Source organism: Nothobranchius furzeri, chromosome 2 (genome assembly GCF_043380555.1).
Source record: "Nothobranchius furzeri strain GRZ-AD chromosome 2, NfurGRZ-RIMD1, whole genome shotgun sequence".
In the NCBI taxonomy this organism is placed as follows: domain Eukaryota; kingdom Metazoa; phylum Chordata; class Actinopteri; order Cyprinodontiformes; family Nothobranchiidae; genus Nothobranchius; species Nothobranchius furzeri.
In genome coordinates, this window is record NC_091742.1 from 100,208,421 (window position 1) to 100,217,666 (window position 9,246).

The following is a 9,246-nucleotide window of genomic DNA, read 5'->3' on the forward strand; positions in this document are numbered from 1 at the left end:
GCATTTTGACTATTTTACAGGAACTGTATGGGTGCTCAAAATCTTACGTGACTCTGCAGGAAGATTTCTTTTCTAGAAAGCAAAAGGAGGGGGAATCATTACAGGAGTTTTCACATGCTCTTTTCTGTCTGATGGAGAAAATAACTGTAAATGCACCTGGTGTTGTGTCTGATGCTGCTGTGCTCTTACGAGATCAATTTACTGAACATGTGCTTGAGCCATCTTTACGTAGAGAGTTAAAAAAGCTCGTTCGGGGAAACCCTGCTCTTACATTGCTGGACGTAAGGAAAGAGGCTATACAGTGGGAACAAGAGGGTCAGCCAGCTGATGTAAGAAGTAGAAATAACCACCTGACATCTTTTTGTGCTGTGCAGAACTCCTGAAGTAATAGATCTGCCTCAGAGTCGGTCCCAAGGGCCTCAGACGGTCTGTCAGAAATCAAGGAAATGCTGGTAAAACAGCAGGAACAGATTAACCTGTTGTCTCAAAGTTTGTTGCAGCTACAAGGGCCTTCTGGGTCCCAACATCTAAACCGAGCAGCCCAGATTATCTGCCGACGTTGCCAGAAGCCTGGTCACATAGCCAGGAACTGTCGCCAAAAAAGGGCTACTGCATCACAGCCTGGTAGAGAGGAGATGGTGGTCTCCCACCAGCAGATGGGAAACTAGCCCCTTCTGCTTTGCAGGGCCTCAGGGCAGAAGGAGGGGGATTTGGTCCAAAGATTCCTAGTGTGACAAGTTCTGTGTCAAAACTGGTAGGAGATTGTCCCACGGTTCTGGTGCAAATGGGGGGTGTTCCACTTCAGTGTCTTCTAGATACTGGTTCTCTGGTGACCACTGTTACACAGAGTTTTTTTAACCAACATTGTCAAGGGGCCTTGCAGGCATGTTCCTGGTTGGAGCTTCATGCAGCCAATGGGCTGAGCATCCCTTATGTTGGTTATTTTGATACTGATCTGGAAGTTTTAGGTAAAGTGGTACCTAGGAGAGGGGTGCTGGTGGATGAGGATCCCCTGCCCCATTCTTCCCAATTGAAAGTGCCAGGGGTATTGGGCATGAATGTCATCAAGGAGTGTTATGATGAGCTTTTTAAGCAACATGGTGCTGCTCTGTTTGAGCTACCAGGACTCAGTCAGGCTGCTTCTGCGTGGCGTGTGGCTTTTCTAAAATGTCAGGAGGTTTCAGTACAACAAAGTGACTCCAAGATGGGTCTGGTCTGAGTAGGGGGTCGCAAACCAGTATGTGTGCCGGCTGGCACAGTAAAGCTGGTTCCAGCGACGTGCCCTCGAGCCAAGCTTGGCCCTCCATATGGCGTGTTAGTAGAGCCACTTGGAACAAAAGGGGGCATCCGGGTGGGGGGGGGGGGGGGGGGGGGGGGCAGTGGTGCCACAAAGTATTGTAACAGTGGCCAGAGGCAGCACATATATCCCAGTTATGAACGTGAGTGAAAGGGATGTGTGGTTGCGTCCTCGTACGCCAGTAGGGATGTCTGGTCCAGCCCACATTGTCAGTTTACCACAAGGGGTGAGGGAGGGGGTTGGATCAGTCCAGGCTACTCTCTCTTCCCAGGTCAGCTCAGTGTCCCAACAGTCAGACAAAATGGTAAATGTTGACTTATCATCTATAAGCAGTGGGGACCAGGAAAGGGTCCGGTCCCTCCTACGAAAGTATGACAGTGTGTTCTCCGCATATGAAGGGGACCTGGGTTGTACAGATCTGATGGAGCATGAGATCCCTCTGTCGGATGACGTGCCAGTGCGTCAAAGATTTAGGAGAATCCCACCTTCAGAGTATGAGGCAGTAAAAGCACACATCAGACAGCTGTTGGAGAGTCAGGTGATACGTGAGAGCAGTAGCCCCTATGCCTCCCCCATTGTTGTAGTGAAGAAAAAGGATGGGAGTATTCGTCTATGTGTGGACTATAGACAACTGAACAGCGCTGGGCAGCACAGCTAGCAGATTTTAACTTCACTATTCGTTACAGATCTGGCCGAACCAATGTGAATGCAGATGCCCTTTCAAGGAAACCTGGGGCCCCCACGGAGGCTGACATTCCCCTTCCAGGAACTCCAGTGACGGTGCTGAGATTGCCCAGAGGTATTGACCTGGCTCAACAAGCCATCCAGGCAGCCGTATCAGTTTTTCCGTCCTATTCCCATGATGACCTCAAGGCTCTCCAAGAAGCTGATCCCACCTTAAATACATTTATGGGGTTTTGGAAGACCCAGAAACTCCCAGACTGGGCAGGAAGAGCGAGTCTCTCGCCTCAGGTTTTGGAGCTGTGTCGGCAGTGGAGTAAAGTCGTTCAGCTAAATGGTTTGCTCTACCGACAAACGCAGCGGCCTGAAGGTGGGGAGGATATTAGTCAACTGCTACTTCCAGAGACATTGAAGGTGGAGGTCATGAAGCAGCTGCATGAGTACCATGGCCACCAGGGGGTGGAGAGGACTACAGAACTCATCAGAGAGCGATGTTACTGGCCGCTGATGCTGAGAGATATTAAGGAATGGTGCCACCAGTTTGAACGCTGCACCTTAGCAAAAGCCCCTCGTCCTCAGAGTCGGGCACCTATGGGACATGTACTGGCATCAAGACCAAACCAAGTATTGGCGATAGACTTTACACTGCTGGACCCATCTCAGGATGGTGTAGAAAGTGTGCTTGTGATGACTGATGTTTTTTCAAAGTTTACCCAGGCAGTGGCAACCAGGGACCAGCGAGCGGCGACGGTGGCTCAAATACTGGTGCATGAATGGTTCTACAAGTTTGGTGTCCCAGCAAGACTGCATTCGGACCAAGGCCGTAATTTTGAGAGTGCACTAATCCATCAGCTGTGTGAGCTGTATGGGGTTCAGAAGACATGCACTACACCATACCATCCAGAAGGAAATGGCCAATGTGAAAGGTTCAACAGAACGTTACATGATTTGCTACGCACTCTCCCTATTGAAAAGAAAAGCCGTTGGCCCCAGTATTTACCACAGGTATTGTGCTCTTATAATACCACTGTTCACCAGTCTACGGGTGAGTCCCCTCACTTTTTAATGTTTGGTCAGGAACCCTGCTTACCTATTGACTTTCTCCTTGGAAGGGTCCCAGAGGTTCAAACAGGCAGAGTGGAGGACTGGGTTCAAGAACACCGCCGTAGACTCCAGGTTGCCCTAAAAGGGGCACAGGATCGTATACAAAAGGCAGCGGATCGTTGTAAAGAGCACCATGATGGAGAGGGTCTGGCCAGCGAATATCTAACCTTCCATTTTTATCCAAAGTCCTGGAGAAAATAGCAGCCATCCAAGTATGTGAGCATTTAAATACTAATGCTCTGTTTGAGGCAGTGTTGCCAACTCAGCGACTTTGTCACTGTTCCTAACAACTTTTTGACCCCCCTCAATGACTTTTTTCCCAAAAAGCGCCTAGCGACAACCCTAGCGACATTTCTCAGGACCCGTTGCTACTTTCTGTAGAAATTTCTTGTAGATATTACAGATTAGCAACAAAGAAACCATTTGCACTCTGAACCGTTCTTCCGGTGTCGGTAAAAGATCTGCTCGGGTGCAAAATTGGCTCGGGGTCCGTCGACTGCCGATGACGTCTAAGTAGTTGATTGGCTGAACATGAACCTTACGGAATTACGCAGTCACGTTACGTTGGTCCAGGCAAATCTTTCTGTTGGAAAGATGGACAACTTTTACAAAGAAATCCATCATTACCTCTTTGAAAATACACTTTTAGCATAGAGCTGCATGTACATTAGGGCTGAACGATTAACTGCATGTGCAATTAAATTGCGATGTGACAAAAGGAGATTTTCTAATCGCAAAGGCTGCAATTTGGCAGCGAGTGGTTGGCGCAATGCTAATATACATGGAAAAACCCATAGGAATGCTAATGCTAATATCGCCGATTTTCTTATTACAAATTATGAATTAGAAACGTGCCAAATGATTACATTTGGAGTCTAATAGAGAGTAAAAATACCATCAATCAAATAAGTCCAGACAGGTATTTTAGTAAAGCCAGAAAACTTTTAACTCCAGAGTTTTGGCTAGCAGCTATGAGCGTAACTATACGCATGGACAAGACGTCAAAAACTCTAAACACAAAATACTTCAATAAACAGGACACACTTCTTTCCTGCAAATACAATTTCACAGGTGTTGCTAATACCTATGATCCTTCAAGGGATGTGCTCAAAGAGGAGTTCAACATTATGAATAAAATATAGTGTTTTATTTTACAAATACCATTATAAACACAAACTTACATCTTAAGAAACATTATTTTAATAACGAAACTGCTAAATTCTTTCCAACAGTATAGATGTGTAGTTTATTTTGTCCGAGTGGGTTTGCCGTACTTAGACGTCATCGGCAGTCGAAGGACCCCGAGCCGATCTTGCACCTGAGCAGCTCCTGTACCGACACCGGGAGTAAGGAAAGAGAATGATAATCTGCACATGTGCACGAGGACTTACCAGTCATAAACCGTTTTTGGCCGGGCTAATTCGCCGAAGACAAAGGTACAGTTGCAGAGCTAGAGACTGCCGATTTACTTCTGCTGCTGCTGCAGGCTACTGGAGATGGCGCAGGCATCAACCTGCGATCTCTGGTTCTGCGGCCGTCAGACACTTTGGTTTTTCCTGCGTTTGGCAAATAAAGTCAACGGGAGTTTCAACTACCGTCTCGTTTACACACGCAGCTCTGTGGCTCATCTGAATATCCTTCAGTGGCACAGGGATGGTTCTACCATGAGACACCCGCTCCCTTTTGCTAGGAGCGCTGTTATTATCACGATGGAGAGAATACACAACAGAGAAGTTGGGAAACTATGAGGTGTAAAAAAAAAAAAGCTTTTTAGGAAAATGTGAGAATGAGGAGAGCAGGAGGTCTGACTTATATCCTACAACAGAACTGTTTGGATCACCACACCATATCTGTCTTAATGTCACTTTATTGATACTTTTGGAATTTATTGTACATAGCAATGCAATTTGGGCCATTTTAATCATACTAATTAATAACTTTAACACATAACATAGTTTATATATATATATATATATATATATACTGTATATATATATATATACTGTATATATATATATATATATATACTGTATATATATACTGTATATATATATATATATATATATATATATTTATATATATATATACTGTATATATATACTGTATATATATATATACTGTATATATATACTGTGTATATATATATATATATATATTTATATATACTGTATATAGTATAACATCCTTTAGATGCTATGGGGAAAATGAACGCCAATGTGGCGTGATGACATCATCAATATGTAAAGTAGCACGTGACGACATCTAGCGACTTTTGGGGGTAACTTCAGCTACTTTCAGTCAAAAGCAGTTGGCAACACTGGTTTGAGGAATTTCAGTCTGGTTTTAGAGAGTATCACAGCACTGAAACTGCATTAGTGAGAGTTACAAATGATATTCTCATGGCCTCAGATAAGAATCTTGTGTCTGTTCTAGTCTTGTTAGATCTCAGTGCTGCCTTTGACACAGTTGATCACAATGTTCTTTTAGAAAGGCTTGAACATGTTGTAGGGATCAAAGGAGCAGCGCTAGGCTGGTTTAAATCCTACCTGTCTGACAGATTTCATTTTGTAAATGTACATGACAAATCTTCTTCATACTCCAGGGTTACTTGTGGAGTACCACAGGGTTCAGTGCTTGGACCAATTCTTTTTACTATATATATGCTCCCAATTGGTAAAATCATTAGACAGCATGGGATAAACTTCCACTGTTATGCTGACGATACTCAGTTATATTTATCCATTAACCCTGATGAACCTAATCGGTTGGGTAGATTACAGGCTTGTCTTGAGGACATAAAAAATTGGATGACTCTTAACTTTTTGCTTTTAAATCAAGACAAGACAGAAGTTCTCATCTTTGGACCAGAAATCCAGAAAAGGAAATTGCTTAGTCAATCACCTGACCTGAATGGCATTACATTAGTCTCCGAGAACAAAGTAAGGAACCTTGGTGTTATCTTTGACCAGGACATGTCATTCAAATCCCAGGTTAATCAGGTTTGTAGGATTTCCTTTTTCCACCTTCGGAATATTGCTAAGATTAGAAGCATCCTTTCCAGGAATGATGCTGAAAAACTAGTTCATGCATTTATTACATCAAGACTGGATTACTGTAATTCATTACTCTCAGGATGTCCACAAAATGTAGTTAAAATTCTTCAGCTTGTCCAAAATGCTGCAGCTAGAGTTCTGATGAGAATTAAAAAGAGCGATCATATCTCTCCTGTCTTAGCTTCCCTACATTGGCTACCTGTTAAATTCAGAATAGATTTTAAGATCCTTCTTCTCACATATAAAGCTCTTAATAATCAAGCTCCATCATACATCAGTGATCTGATTGTTCCATACGTTCCTAACCGAGCACTTCGCTCTCAGACTGCAGGTTTACTGGTGGTTCCCAGAATGTCTAAAATTAGGATGGGAGGCAGATCTTTTAGTTATCAGGCTCCTCTCCTGTGGAACCAGCTCCCAGCTTTAGTTCGTGAGGCAGACACCTTGTCTACTTTTAAGAATAGGCTTAAAACATTTTTATTTGATAGGGCCTATAGTTAAAATCTGATGTTAGCCTAGATCTGGACAAGTGGGGGAGTAGAGGGAGGTGGAGTGTACAGTCGGTAAAGACGGCTCTCCCTTGCCCTGCCTCCAACATGCCTCCATCTAAATAGGCTAGGTTATCCAGAGTTATCTCTGTAGTTATGCTGCTATAGGCTTAGACTGCTGGAGGATACACTGACCACTTTTCACACTCTACTACTTTCTTCTACAATCTGCTCTTTAACTGTAGTACCGTATTTACCCGAATATAGGACAACCCCTATTATAAGACGATCCCCCCTTTCCAAGAGATTAATTTTAAGAAAAAGGCAAAATTCACTTTTTAAAGAAAATGTTTAATATTTGAAAAATTTTGGTAAATACAGTAATACCGTAATTTCAGACTACTTTAATATTTACCTATTAATGCAATCACAAAAATCTGTTATGAAGCTTTTGGGTTTCTGTCAGGAAATCAATCAAATGTTATTTATATAGCACTTAATCAAACAAATAAAATCCAACTCAAAGTGCTTTACACAAACGGTGCTGAACAAAAAAAAAACCCCACTGTAGTCAAACTGTAAGAACTTCTCTTAACATGTCAAATCAAAAGTCATTTCAAAAGTCTGCATGAGGCATTTACTCACAGATGTCCTCTGCTTCGCTCTGCTCAGAGTCACTGTCACTCTCACGCTGCGGTCCCGCCTCCTCCCACAGAATGTCATCCTCACTGCCATCCAATGCATTGGATATGCAGCACTTTTTAAAGCCGTTGATGATGCTCTCTGCTGTTACTGCATCCCATACCTGGAGGATCCATTCACAAAGCCGATGTACAGTCGGTTTTTGAATTTTTCCAGACGGTGTGAGAGCATGATCACCGGACAGGAGTAGGGATGGGTACCTTTGACATTTGAATCGATCCGGTACTAATTCCCGGTACCTACGAATCGATACCGGTACTTAACGGTACCAATTTTCGATACTTTTGAGTGTTTATTATTTTAATTCTCTTTTATAATTAAATATATATTTTTCTCAATATATAACAATATTTGATAAATATCACGATAAATAACATACAACTGTTTGTATTTTAACATCGTCCTTGTAGTTTTATAAGCTGATAATTAAACTGAAGCAAACATCTTTACTGTGAACTAAATTTACTGTGTATCTTCATTCCTTTTGCCGTCTTTTTTCAGTTGATTTTTCCTACTGGGAAGTTAGAATTTCCGAGGAGAAAGCGAACGCACCATTAGCTGATAACAATGGTAGCAATGGAAGCTAACATACCAAGCTAGCGTTATCTTAAACAGTTTATTTAGCTGCTGGAGCAGATTAAAACGATACCTCACACTTAGATCGTCACTGGTTTTGTCTTCACCCGTCACATTTAGTAAAGTGAAGCCAAACTTTAGAGGGCGTTCATGTTGTTCTTGTCGGAAATTCGGAGTTCCGAGGAGAAAGCGAACGCACCATTAGCGAAACGGAAGCTAACATATAAAGCTAATTATATTTACCTACTGGAGCAGATTAAGATGAGGATGTCTCACTTAGATCGTTGTCGCTGGTTTCATCATCCAGTTACCCATCACATTTAGTGAAGTGGACCCAAGCTTTAGCGTGCGTTCTCTCTACCATGCTGCTCTTTTTACAACTGGTTCACAGCGACCGACGACAAAACGCTCTTGCGCATGCGCAGCTGTCTAGGCAAGTTCTCGTTATGATGGACGGGTACCGAAACGAGGCACCGTTTGAAATGACGTGAATCGGTGCTCGGTCGGTACTATGGAATTCGGTCGGTACCTTAAAAAGTACCGAATTCGGTACCCATCCCTAGACAGGAGCCACTCTGTGTACCTCCTGCACAGGTTGTCCTCGAAAGGCTTGTTAACCACCATATCCAGCACCTGCAGCTGGCTTGTTATCCCGCCCGGTATGATGACCAGGTCGCCGTTCATCTTCCTCACCTGAGTTTTGACAGCATCAGTCAGGTGTCCACAGAACGCATCCATAATCAGCATGTTTCTCTTTTTTCTGAGCGCGCCGCGTCGCGTTTCCCACACCACTTTCAGCCAGTCGACCACAAGTTCGCTCTCCATCCAGCCTTTCTCCTGGGCTCTCACAATAATGCCAGCTGGCATTGGCTCTTTCGGCACAGTTTTGCGTTTTAAAATCACATACGGGGCCAACTTAGTCCCGTCTGCCAGGCACGCCAACATGACGGTGATCCGATTCTTTTCATTTCCAGTTGACTTCACGATAACAGACTTCTCACCTTTTTTGTGCACAGTCACAGATGTAGTCATGTCAAAAAACACCGGTGTTTGGTCGGCATTCCCGATCTGATCCAGTGTGTAGGAGTGTTTTTTCCTCAAGCCAATCACATAGCGCTGAAAAGACTGCAGCTTCTCTGCGAAGTCTCATGGCAGGTGCTGGGCAAGGCTGGTTCTGCGTCGCAGCGCGAAGCCGCTCCGGCGCATCATCCTTATGCACCAGCTGGTGCTGGCTTTAAACTCTGTGGTCGGCATGTTTAACACCCTGGCAATGTTCAAGGCTTTGAGCTGGATGATGGCTCTGGTAATGGGCAGACCTTCGTTACGTTTCTCAGTAACAAACTCA